Source organism: Heptranchias perlo, chromosome 40, assembly GCF_035084215.1.
Source record: "Heptranchias perlo isolate sHepPer1 chromosome 40, sHepPer1.hap1, whole genome shotgun sequence".
NCBI classification, from domain to species: Eukaryota; Metazoa; Chordata; class Chondrichthyes; order Hexanchiformes; family Hexanchidae; genus Heptranchias; species Heptranchias perlo.
Window position 1 is genome coordinate 2,146,024 of NC_090364.1, and position 14,163 is coordinate 2,160,186.

A 14,163-nucleotide genomic window follows, 5' to 3' on the forward strand; every position below is an offset into this window, starting at 1 on the left:
GTTGTTGACCCTATCGTCTCTCTGCTAACCAGCGTCGTGAGAATTGTGGGATTTAAGGCAGGAATTACAGCAAACAGAGTCTATTTAAACAGAGTCTCTACAAACTACAGCAAACAGAGTCTATTTAAACGGAGTCTCTACAAACTACAGCAAACAGAGTCTATTTAAACAGAGTCTCTACAAACTACAGCAACCAGAACTCTGACCGAAATTACAGCAATGCCTTCTGATAAAAGCAGGATTATTTCTCCAGCAAAATGCAGTGAGTGGAGGCTAGTTACATGATTCAAATCATGTGCAGAAAATCAATCCCAGTCACTTTCAGCAGTGCGGTCTCCAGGCGTGATTGACAGGGGAATTAGCCAATCATCTCAATTCTGACTGGGAAGAGTGGTGTCACTCTATAACGCCTTTATTAATTCATTCTCAGGGTGTGGGCGTCGCTGGCGAGGCCGGCATTTATTGCCCATCCCGAATTGCCCTTGAAAAGGTGGTGGTGAGCCGCCTTCTTGAACCACTGCAGTCCGTGTGGTGACGGTTCTCCCACAGTGCTGTTAGGAAGGGAGTTCCAGGATTTTGACCCAGCGACAATGAAGGAACGGCCGATATATTTCCAAAACGGGATGGTGTGTGACTTGGAGGGGAACGTGCCGGTGGTGTTGTTCCCATTCACCTGCTGCCCTTGTCCTTCTAGGCGGTGGAGATCATGGGTTTGGGAGGTGCTGTCGAAGGAGCCTTGGCGAGTTGCATCCTGCGGATGGTACACACTGCAGCCACGGTGCACTGGTGGGTGTTTACACAAACCCTGTCCTCACACACAACCCACATATATCCAGAGAGGGCGGTCGGACTGGGATCAGGATCGGGAGCACTGGTCTGATTTTTTGATCTTTCCCTGCCTACCCTGAGGTCTAACTTGCAGCGGTCTCACGGCCCCCCCTTTCTGGGGTTAGTGCCCGCGACTGGTGGCTGGAGTTATCGCTCCAGCTTGTCTGTGGCAGCAAGCCCTCTCATCTCAGCTGGATCACCTTAGAACCGGGTGGAAAGCAAGTGGACAAGGATCCAGGCTCACAATACTCGAGTGGGCCCTGATCACTCCATTGGGTGTTAATGTTGACTGATTGCTGGGGAATATCTAAATTGGAAGCTGTCTCATGTCGATCCCATGGATTTAGTTCTCTCAATCCTACCCAGCTGCACCAAATGAGAGCTTCAATTTAAATACAACCACGGGGAAGTCATTGGGCAAAGATCAGCTCCCGCTGTGGAGTCGGGGGGAAGAGAGAAGGGGGGGGGGGGATGGTAGGAATCGGCCTGTAGCAGTACAGCCGACCCCCGACCCATGGAACCAGGACCCCTGACCCATCCAACCAGGGCCCCTGACCCATCCAACCAGAGCTCGTGCCCAGAGCTCCTATCACAGTCCTCCCCCTCCCACACCGTCACCTCCTGGCTGTCAGAGTCGTGCAGCTTCCATCCCCGAATATAACCCACTCCTCTCACTGCACCATAGTCCATGCCAATTGTCATTTTATTCCTGGATAATGGCCCATTCCATCCCAGTTTCAACAGGTAGTCGACCCAACACCAATTTGGAGGAGCCCTGTCACTTGTACTGAAAATGTGGCAGAAGAAAACCTCCCTCTGAAGCTAAGCCTGTGGTTTGGCAGATCAATTGTAAATCTGGCGTTTAGGATATACTAGTGGATCCCCCATGACGTTGCTCACGGATAATCTGGAGCGCTGTTGTGGAGCTGCTAAACTGGCCTGTCCCTTTAAGGCCACCGCTGTTAATCAGCAATTCCAGGTAATCGCAGGCTGCTGAGATTAGTCGGAGGTTTTTCACCAATGGCAGTTGCAGGCTGTGTATTTCTTTTTTTTTAGAAAAATATCGTTTTAAAAGGCTGGGGGTTAATTGGAGCTTTCAAGACGGAGATAGATAGATTTTTGTTGGGTGAGGGTTTTAAGGGATACAGAGCAAAGGCGGGAAAATGGAATTGGGCTCAGATCAGCCATGATCTAATTGAATGGTGGAACAGCCTGGAGGGGCTGAATGGCCTCCTCCTGTATCTATCACATGGGAGGTTCTCGACTTGCTGTAAACTCGAGTTCTCCCGCAGCGACATCTTCTGTAATCTCAGGGTCGGGCGTGAGCAGGTTTGTTCATTTAATCTTTAATAAACCTCAGTGTTTGGACTCATTCTTGGTGAAGACACAGGGCTGCAGCCTGTCCATAACAACAGAAAATTCACATTCCCAGCAACATTTTTGAGACTTCAAACCTCCTCCAGCAGCTCCCCCCCTCCTCCACACCTACCCCCCTTCCCCTCCCCCCCCCCCCCAATTCTGATCACCTTTTATATCAAACAGGTTCCAGCTCTATTAACTGGTCTCTGGTCATTCAGCTCATGGGCGTCTCCCTGTGACACCTTCTCTCCAAACCCAAGAAGTTTAACCTTTTATTCCTGATTCTGATCAAGGATCAATCTGCTCTTTTTCCAGACACCAACACACCAAGCTTTGTATTTCCAGCATTTTCTGTTTGCTTTCGATTGGACTTCAAGTCTCGATTAACTCCCTTTAAGAACACCCACAGAAAAAGCCCACCTCGGGCCTGTTTATGAACATTTATTTATTCCGGATTCCCAAAGCGCGATAGAACAGTGCTGGGTGTCAGCGTACAATAATGCAAATTCAAACAACCAATCGCATGAACAGCAACATATCTCATCAACGTACATTTTCCGATTTGCTAAAATCATCTTTTACAAAAGTTACAAAGAAATCAGGGGAAAGTGGGAAAAAAAAAATCACAAGTTCAAAGTTCATTCGGTATTCATTAGACGCACTGGAATCAAACATGAATTAACTTTATCGTCCCCATGCTTTTTATTGTTCAGAGACCATTTGAGAAGTTCAGCTGCTCCATTCTCTCTCCTGCACAGACTATATTGTTAATTAGAACTGGACGGACGCCCACTAATCCCTCGCCCTTTCCCTTCCCCAGTGGTCCATCCTCCAGGCCCCGGTCACCCTCCAGGCCCCTTACCTTAAGTGGCTGAGCCAGGCAGGGAGGACCTGCAGGCTATTCAAACATGGAATGCATCACTCCAATCCCCCCCATACCTGGTATTTCCCTGTAAAAAGGAGGGTGGGGGGCACCAGATAGCAATAAGGCCTCTGCTTAATTCCTCCCCCTTCTCTCCCTAGCCCACCCCTTCGTTGAAGCCAGTTGGACCATCTTGAGTGCAGTCCAGGCCAAGAGACACGATCTCAGCAGCAGACTGAGAATCAAACCCAGATACTTCCTGATCTGTCCTTCTCCATTACAGATCCTTACTAACCTGCTTCCTCCTTCACCTGAACTCCACCCCATGGTATTCCAGGGAAGGAGGGGAGTACAAATTGCAGCAACACGTCGCCGTTTACCACTCGAGTTCTCACAATTTTCCCTCCTGCGAAAGAAAATTAATTTAAATGCTTAACAGCTAATGTCTCCACAAGGCAGAGCTGGTGTCTGTTGTCCATAATGAGATGTCTTCAGACAGTCTGCTCAAAAATAAACCCATTTGGTCCAAAACCTATCCCAGGACAAATGGACGCTCACTGGTCCTTGGAATTTAGCGTCCTTTCCCATTCATTAACAACCAACTTTACAATCCTCCTTACTCCTGTTGCCAGCCCTAATTTGACGTATATATTTTTTTATGTACAAACCTCCTCCTCCTTCTGCAGAGTCAGCTGCCTGAAGAGGCCCAATTTTGGAGGTTCGGCCTCTCCAACAGCGACACGCATTGGAACGTTCCGATAAACCAAATTAAAAAAAACACTGAGCTGGCTTCAGGCACAACACGGACACCCAGGATTCCCAGACAGCGGTGGGACTTCAGGACGACCCCTGTCGTTCGGTCAGTCCCGCCGGTTCGGGGGGGGTGGGGGTGCGGAGGGGGGAGATGATTATTATTGGGGACAACGAACCTCCTTCACTGACGTTCTTCCACCATCACATTCTTTGCCTGCACTCTCCCTGAGCACAAGCTCACTTCAAAAGGAGGAAAGGACATTTCTGTTTTGGTTAAAAGTTAATACGTAAAACACAAGGGGTTGGAGCTCAAATATTTGTGTGTCTGCCTCAGTCTCCTTCCCAGAGGTCGCTCCTAAATTAACATTTCCAGCTTCTACAGTTTGGGATTTTTCCCGCCCACACTCACGATGCCTTGGCAGGCCTGAGGCTGTAGAATATCAAAAGCCAATACAGGCAAACTGAAACCTCCTTTCCCTCAAACCCAGGAGCAACTTCTACATCACATACATGAAAACACTTGAACTTTTGAGTTAAGCCTGGGGTAACGAGGGGAACGCTCAGTTCAGTGATTATCATCGTCCCATACTTTGGGCAGAGACCTTCACCCTCTGTGTCTGGGGTCTTCCTAATCTCAAGCCCGTGGTGAAAAAGGTCAACACTGCCAACTAACTCTGCCGAATGCGGCAGAGTCCCTCTGGAAGAGCCATCATTCTCCTCTCTGCACCCCCCCGCCCCCAATCTGCGTGACCCAATACCAAGGTCAATACTTTGCGGCTTTGGGGGAAAAATGGACAGAATTGCACAAGGGTTCCCAAAACATGGGTAAAAGGCCCGGAATCCCACAGGATGAAGAGGAAACGAGTCCCGTTCAGTCCCAGGTAAACCAGGTGGTTTTACAGCCTGAGCAGGTAAATTAACAGAGCAGCTCCTTAACCTCATAACACGCGATAGTGTCACAGCTCGATTGTCATTTTAATCAAGAGACACACAAGCAAACTAGTACCGTTACCTGGGCGATCAGCTAATGATTGCATGCTCTAACTATACAACGGGCACAGTCTAACACACTGGAACACACAAACAATAAACACATTCTTTCCCAGGCCAAGGACACAGTGTCCCTGTTTGGATCAGACAGATGTTCCACAACATCACAGAGGTAAACAAAACCAGGTGTTTATACATTCCATTCCCAACCCCTGTACAGCACTTCACCTGCTCGGAATCGGTGTTTTCCGTTCAAAAGAACTTGCATTTATATGGCGCCTTTCACAACCTCAGGACGCCTGAAAGCGCTTTACAGCCAATGAAGTACAGCCATTGTTGTAATGTGGGCAGCCAATTTATACACAGCAAGATCCCACAAACAGCAATGTGATAATGACCAGATAATGTTTTTTTTTTTAAAAGTGATGTTGGTTGAGAGATAAATATTGGCCAGGACACCGGGGAGAACTCCCCTGCTCTTCAGAATAGTGCCTTGGAATCTTTTACGTCCACCTGAGGGGACAGACGGGGCCTCGGTTTAACGTCTCATCCGAAAGACGGCACCTGCAACAGTGCAGCACTCCCTCAGTGCAGCACTGGGAGCGTCGGCCTGGATTACGGGCTCGAGTCTCTGGAGTGGGACTTGAACCCACGACCTTCTGACTCAGGTGAGAGGGCGACCCGCTGAGCCCCAGCAGATTGAGAAACCCAAGCAATGGCCAACACCCGCAGGGCAATGATTAGTTGACGCCTCGTTTGGATTTCAAAGAACCTGTAGACTGTAGGAGGGAGGGAAGGCCGAGGGAGGGGAGGAGCTCCACAGTTTGAGGTCCCGGGTTAGAAGGAGACGGAGCGATGGGTTCATTTCAACACAGATCCTCAACACAAACCAGAAACCTGAATTTAGGGGTTTTTAAAAAAAAAATAATTCTAAACTGTACGTTCAATCTGTGCCGGGGAGGGTGATGCAGGTCCAGTAAGACATGACGCAGGAAATGCTGTAACTGCTGGGAGTGTGAACAGGATCCCGCGTGGGCAGCTCGGGTTCACTCAGGTGGGGGCGGTGGAGGGGGGGGGTCTGTGAGTCAGCATCTGACTACAAACAAACAAACGTCAGGCGAGTCAGCTACAGCCGCGACCTACGACCTATCCACGCACCCCCCCACCTTTACGGGTTCAGCGGTGACGCTCGAGGTGTCTCGATGCGGGAAGGCCTCGAGTGAACCTCGATGGGCCCCCAACTGCACAACGCCTCAAACCGTTCGTCCCGTGACTCCCAGACAGCGGGAAGACTCCCAGCCAAACCCAATCCCGTCCTCACCTCGTGCCCCAAACACGGTAACCAGCACTGGGCCCCTCTAAACACCACCCTCCCCATCCCCTCAGCCCAGACCAGGGATTAATCCCTGGGCCTTCCTGGCCAGTGTGACTCACTTGGCATTTAATGGAGCCACAGGTTTAGCTCACCTCGCTTTTAAGGTAAGTTTAAGAGCCACAGCTTGAACGATTATCCTGGGGAGCTGGGACTAGAGGGAAAGAAACTAGTTCAGAATTTCTGACCTCCCCCAAACCATGCCGGACAGAGTCACCCCAGACCGAACTTCAGTGCAAATCGGAATCGTACACACACGTGCTTTCAGCACTCACTTTGTACCAATTCTACTAAATCATCACCGGGTCCTCGCAGTTTAAAGCAAAGTGTCAAAAAGAAATAATATCATGAGAACCAGTGTGAAGGGTCAGAGCTCATGGGCAGGTCACCATCCGGGTCAAAGAGACGACATCAAAACAAAAACCTACACTGAAAACATCCCACTGACTCACCACATCGAATTAGTTACACAGGTGAACACGGCAGTCATTTTGTGCACAGCAAGATCCCACTAACAGCGATGAGCTGAATGGCCAATTAATCTGTTTGTTTTTTTAGTTGAGGGAAGCCCGGGAGAACTCCCCTCGGAATATTGCCATGGGGTCTTTTACGCCCACCTGTGAGGGCGGACAGGGCCTCAGTTTAACGTCTCATCCTAAAGACGGCACCTCTGACAGGGCGGCACTCCCTCAGTCCTGCACTGGGAGTGTCGGCCTGGATTACAGGCTCGAGTCTCTGGATTGGGGCTCGAACCAACGACCTTCTGACTCAGAGGCGAGAGTGCGACCCACTGAGCCAAACTGACATCCTTGTAACATCAGTAGGAGGCATTCTTAAACAAGACAGACGTGTAACAGTTCCGCTACCCGCTCATTAAACTTAGGGATAACTTCACCGGGAATTAAACGCCTCCATTTTTTTCGAACTGTGCCAGCATCGAGCCCTCCGTAGTCAGGTGCCACTAAAGCTCCCTGTCCTCTGCCCCAACATTGTCTTAAACACCCCCCTGCCGCAATTTCAAAACGGTATGCCCCTGCTGCACCAACATGGAATTCTCCACAATCATCCTCATCCATCCTTGGAGCAAGACAGACGATTTACACCAAATCGCGGGCTGCTTTGTGCTGAGGTGAGGTGACGTCCATCGAGCTCTAGGCCGAGAGCGGCCAAGCTCATTTCACGTACAGCCTGGCAACTCTCATCTCACCGCACCGGGCTGGATTAAGACCAATTCCCAAATCAGGGCACCACCCAGTCGTTTAAACAGATGACACGCAATCGGCTCCTGCTTCCTATCAAAACCTTTGCTTCGTTCGTCCAAGTGCAGCTGTGGAAAGTTGAGAGCATCGCAGCAGTTTACTGTGGGGGAAGGGGACCCAGGGCTGAAAACTGACCGCAGGAAACAACCTCAACAGGTCGTCTCCAACAAAAACACCTCATTAAAATCGCCCCTCCCCACCCCAGTTTACGAGCCTACAAGCAAAATGTGATCACAAGTCTGCTGTTTAATCACACCTCCATAACCCGTCCTGACTCCAAACCTCAGCAAGTATTTAAGCTCAGGGACAGGCTCTCAAGTTTCAAAACTTGCAGTGATTTTACTGGCCCTGGGACACGGGCGTTTCCTGAACGACGGCTCCTTGTGTGGTGTTACACCTCCCGCCGAGAATAGATCCTTTCCCTCCTTCAGGACTCTGGGGTTCCAAGTGAATTTTACTCTCCCTGAGGTAGGCGCCTTCTCACCTAAAACAAGCCTACCTGAAATGTTCTTGTGAAACATAAGTTCCCACCAACCACTTCTAGAATATTCTGCAATGTCGTACCTTAACAACAATCAGACTTCTGTCCTCACGGGCCAACTGTGGAAACCTGGGAATTGTCAGATGAGAAAGGACCAAGGTCCATCGAGTTCACCTTCCATCACCCTGGTAATCACATGATACGATGAGGATGGATTTGTTGACTAATCAGAGCAATCAATCTCTATCAGTTAGTCTACAACAGACCCAGACATGAGGTGAGTCAACCTCCAGTGGTGGAGAGCTTTGGGAACCAGAGGTCCAAAGTCCCCTGTTCCTCCCGAGCCTCCTGCACTCACCACACATCAGGTCTCAAATCACTCACACACTGTGTCCCAAAACGTTATTTTCTGAAAGAAATCTTATCTAATTTCTATTTGAATGAATCAACACTCTCTGCTTGCACCGTCTCCCCGGGGAGCCCTGTCCATAGACTGACCACTCACTCACTGAGAGATTGTTTCCATAGATTAATTTTGAATTTCCTCCCTTCAAGCGCAAACCTTGGAAGGCAGATTAAAATTTCCAGTGGCCGACTCCCCAATTTTCTTTCCCCTCTCAACACTGTTGCAACAGGCACAGCAAGGACAGCCCAATAATGAATGCTGGCAAAGACCCAGGTTCATAACAGAAAGAAATAAAGAATTTGCATTTATATAGCGCCTTTCAGGACGTCCCAAAGTGCTTTACAACCAATTAAGTATTTGTGAAGTGTAGTCACTGTTGTAATGTAGGAAACACGGCAGCCAATTTGCACAAAGCAAGATCCCACAAACAGCAATGAGGTAAATGACCAGATCATCTGTTTCAGTGATGTTGGTTGAGGAATAATATTGTCCAGGACACCAGGGACAACTCTCCATCTCTTCTTCGAAATAGAGGCCGTGGGAACTTTCACGTCCACTGAGAGGGCAGACAAGGTCTCAGTTTAATGTCTCATCTGAAAGACGGCACCTCCGACAGTGCAGCACTCCCTCAGTACTGCACTGGGAGTGGTCAGCCTGGATTAGGTGGAGTGGGACTTGAACCCACGACCTCTGACTCAGAGGTCACGTTGCTAACACTGAGCCAAGCCGGACACTTACTACATATTAAAGTCACCCAAAGGGACTGCTTCAGAGCAATTAGAGACTGGAAATCGGGGTGGAGGAGGGGAAGGAACGAGAAGGGATAGCAGGTAATTCCCTAGATAATCACATCTTTCATTGCGAATACCCAGAAGTGGCTAAACTACTCCCCTTCTCCCCCAATACAAGTCCATTAACAGATATATTCTGGGGTACACGGACAGGGATTTTGCATTACGTGAATTCCCAATTTCAGCCATTCCGCTACGTCAAGATGCCAAACGTGGGCCGATGCCTCTCACACGGAGGGAACGGGTCCCATCACCCACTAATCGAGGGGCAAAGGATGAGCACGCCCCCCACCCTTATGCCACAGAAACTGGGTCGGGGAGAAAGGGAGAGTCTGAAAGCTCGATAACAGCCTCAAAAACGGTGAACTGAAGGAACGTGACAAAGAAACAAGTTGCTTACTAAAATAGACCAGTGAAGCAGCTTCTCATTACCTACTGGCCCTTTAGACGCACAAAGCAGAAACACAATTAATATACGACATCCCTCTTACCAATCATGCTACTATTTTTTTTTTTGTTGCAAAAATCAACTATCAACAAACCACAGAGCAATACTGCAAAATTTTGTCCTAACCAATTGTATCTCTACATTGTTCACACTTAAAAAAACATTCCTACCATCTAGTCAACCCTTCGAGAAACTGGCACTTTTACACTTTACGGCAACACATTTTCGAGGTGGGGGGAGATCAGGGGATTGGACGGGCTCATTCACACTCGACCAGGACAAAGAAAATGGGTCGAATTCATCTGAGGTGGAGATCGCCCACAAATCAGAGCACAATGCAAAACTTCCGTGTTTGTGAAAGAATCTTAACTCTCCGCACAAAAGAGCTTTGCCACACACGGGAAAAAATTAAATCAGTTTGAATATTGCACCACAGACTGTGCGACCGTTCGGAGAGGGACCTTGTCCCAACGCAGGGAGCCAGACTGGGTACTGGGCACTGTCAGGGGCGGCCGAGTTAGATGCAGCTCCCATTACTACAGCCCAATCCCCACCAACCCAACATTCCCTCCTTGTTCTAACCATCTCGGGGAGCTCTCCCCAGCAAGATTACAATTCAGGGGGCAGTTTCGCACCGTGAGCTCAGCGTCGCTAGGAGCTGGACCGAGACTGAGCCCGCTTACTATTTCTCAACAACAGCTGTTCCCGCAAGTCCTTAGAATGCCCCTCGCTAGCGGACGGTTTAGAATCTCAGTAAACTAAACACCGAGGATGAGTCAACCTGGAATCGCCAAAAATTGCAAGACGATTCCTCCCAACTACAGTCAACTGATCCAGATCGAATTCCTCGGAGAGGAGCAGGTCGAGCACCTCTATAAACTGAGACCTGGTACACCATCAGTCCCGGGCTTCTAACTAAGACAAAGGGGGAGAGAGTTAGGAAGAGTCTATTCATGGACCAAGCTGGTCCTTTCCTGCCCGTCATTTTCATACGAAAGACCCATTTACTCTTCTATAATCCAAAATCTTCTCCAATAGTACAACCTCACTTGCAACAAAACATTCCCATTCCCACCCAATGGATCCGACTTTGCACACATCTCGGAGGAGAGCGATAGTCTGAACATTCCATTGATTCTTTCCCTAGATTCTGAAGCCTAGCTCTCCAATTCTACTCCAGACATCTCATCATCACCAACGACATTCCACGGGACAACTGCAACGAGGCAATCTCGCTCCCGAGACGGAAGGAGGGTGAGCAAATGTCGGCCAGTTAAACCCAGCCTCTGATTCAGCTCCAACGCCAGCGAGAGATCAAGCCAATGACTGGATCGCCCTTCAGGAAGGAGCAAAGACCCACGTTTGACCCTCGACTTGACGCCCCCACCCACCCCGACACGTGGCATAAACCGCCCCATCCCCCGCCGTCCCTCACGATGCACCTGATCTTTCCGCTATTTCGGAGGAGGACGGGATTGATTCCTTCCTCACCATCAATCGCTGCCTGAGCGAGTCAGCAGTTAGAAATTAAGAGGTCTCGGGAAGAATACCCTTGGCCGAGAGATCATTCCTGGAGCTGTAAACGGCACCAGTGCACCCGGCCAAGAACAGGTTCCAGTTTCCACTTCAACAAAATCCCCCCCGTTGCCAGGTTTCTCCGCAGTAATTAACAGTCTGTACTCAAACTCTACATTGCACCAGCATAACAACCGCACCCTAATACAGGAGTCAGCGGGCATAGGAACGCTCACTGCTACAGTGCTCCATCTCTGGCACTCGGTGCTTCTAGATTAATTAACTCCACATCGGCCCTGTGGCAGTCCTTTCGGTGCCCCATCGGCTACAGCCGGAAATTACCCCGTTCAAAAAGGGTGGGAAAGGCTGAACTCCAAAGTGGCAGATAAACAATCCTTTTGCAGGAAACGAGCATCCCCTTAACTCGAGGGGTAGGTGCAGCTCTCTCGCACCGCGCCAAGGTCGCACAGATTGCCCATCCTCCGCCATATCGTTTTACCGTCAGCGCGCTGGGCAGGAACGTGCCTCCCGTAACAAACTTCACCAAATTAAACACTCAGGAGCCGGGAGCCGACAGCAAAAAGGATTCCATCTTCTTTTCTCCTTTCTGAGAGGAGAAAAAAGGCACCGCAGCCAACAAGGAGGCCATTTACAAGAGAAAACCTCTCCATTCCCACGAGCTCCCTCGCCCCCTTTAAATCGGCACTCACCGCCCCGTTGTTTAAATCAACCCTGCTCCGTGTTACCCAGGCCCCCAACACCAGCCCCAGCAACCAGTCCAGGTCCTCGGAGTTCAGACACGAACGATCACAGAGGCCCTGGATTAAGGAAAGGTTTTTAAAAAGCAAGTTTTTAAGCCCGACTGCTACGCCTTATTCTTCAAAAGACGGTGAACGGTCCCCTCAGCTCTTGACCATGCAAGCGGAATGTCAACCCACCTCCATTTCCCCCACAAAGGAATCTTCTGCGAGCTTTCTAATCTTTTATACATTGTACAACGGGAGCAAACTTAAAAAAATCAGCCACCGAGTCCTCACGGTTCCCTCCGTTATGACGTCACATCACGTCACACACGAGTCCAACCACAGATTTCCGCAGTAGAGACCGTCCGCAAAAGAGCAACAGCACCACCGACAGCTGGCTTGGGGGGGGGGGGGGGGGGGGGGGGAAGGAATGATGCAGAACCCCAAACCCCCCGCCCCGGGTACCCCAAGCACAAGAGACCACGTGTGACCCATACCGACATCTCCTCCCAGGAGTCCGAAGGCCTTACTCTGACACCACTGAAGGACATTCTCTCAGCTAAGTGTCTCTCCCTATCGTCAGCTCCGAGCCCCCCAAACCCCAACAAATCTTTCCCCCCCCCCAAAAGGAACATTACACAAAACCAATCCTTTCACGTCTATAATTCCTGACCTGGCCAAGTCCTCAACCCAGGTGCAATCAGCCATCATCTCTCTGTGCTAAAACAGAGCCCTAACTAAGAAGTGCGTTTAGCTTTTCCTCATATAATAAAAGTAATTTGTACTAAAAGTTTATTATTATTATTACGGCCTTTTTTAAAAAGCCTTTCGAAAGATTTCAGCCAGCTCACGCGAGCTGAACAGAGGAGATGTCACGTGGATTAGTCTCATCTCCATAAAGTGACTGATGTCTGCTTCATATTTCTAATAAAAAGTTACGTCAAACTGAACAAAGCTGCAGAACCGGAAATTTATAAAATCAGAAAGAGCTGAAACTGCCCACTGCATTTCCAGCATTCTCTGTTTCTATTTCCGATTTCCAGCATTCGCAGTTTCTCTCTCCATCTCTAAGCTTTATAGGGTGTAAATAATAACTGGTAGTGTCAGTGTAGACTCTTCAAATGAAGCACTCGAGAGCTGAAAATAGATAAAAATTAAAATTCCATCATTCCTGCCTCCATATTTGCTCGGAGATATTTTCACGTGGAGGGGGGGAGAAAGCGGGAGAAGGGGGGGGGGGGGGGGGGAGAAGGGGGGGGGGGGAGAAAGCGGGAGAAGAGGGGGGGAGAAAGCGGGAGAAGAGGGGGGGAGAAAGCGGGAGAAGAGGGGGGGAGAAAGCGGGAGAAGAGGGGGGGAGAAAGCGGGAGAAGAGGGGGGGGAGAAAGCGGGAGAAGAGGGGGGGGAGAAAGCGGGAGAAGAGGGGGGGGAGAAAGCGGGAGAAGAGGGGGGGGAGAAAGCGGGAGAAGAGGGGGGGGAGAAAGCGGGAGAAGAGGGGGGGGAGAAAGCGGGAGAAGAGGGGGGGGGAGAAAGCGGGAGAAGAGGGGGGGGGAGAAAGCGGGAGAAGAGGGGGGGGAGAAAGCGGGAGAAGGGGGGGGAGAAAGCGGGAGAAGAGGGGGGGAGAAAGCGGGAGAAGAGGGGGGGGAGAAAGCGGGGGAAGAGGGGGGGAGAAAGCGGGAGAAGAGGGGGGGAGAAAGCGGGAGAAGAGGGGGGGAGAAAGCGGGAGAAGAGGGGGGGAGAAAGCGGGAGAAGAGGGGGGGAGAAAGCGGGGGAAGAGGGGGGGAGAAAGCGGGGGAAGAGGGGGGGAGAAAGCGGGAGAAGAGGGGGGGGGAGAAAGCGGGAGAAGAGGGGGGGGAGAAAGCGGGAGAAGAGGGGGGGAGAAAGCGGGAGAAGAGGGGGGGGGGGGAGAAAGCGGGAGAAGGGGGGGGGAGAAAGCGGGAGAAGGGGGGGGGAGAAAGCGGGAGAAGGGGGGGGGAGAAAGCGGGAGAAGGGGGGGGGAGAAAGCGGGAGAAGGGGGGGGGAGAAAGCGGGAGAAGGGGGGGGGAGAAAGCGGGAGAAGGGGGGGGGAGAAAGCGGGAGAAGGGGGGGGAGAAAGCGGGAGAAGGGGGGGGGAGAAAGCGGGAGAAGGGGGGGGGAGAAAGCGGGAGAAGGGGGGGGGAGAAAGCGGGAGAGGGGGGGGGAGAAAGCGGGAGAAGGGGGGGGGAGAAAGCGGGAGAAGGGGGGGGGAGAAAGCGGGAGAAGGGGGGGGGGGGGGAGAAAGCGGGAGAAGAGGGGGGGGGGAAGAGAGCGGGAGAAGGGGGGGGGGGGAGAAAGTGGGAGAAGAGGGGGGGAGAAAGCGGGAGAAGAGGGGGGGGGGAGA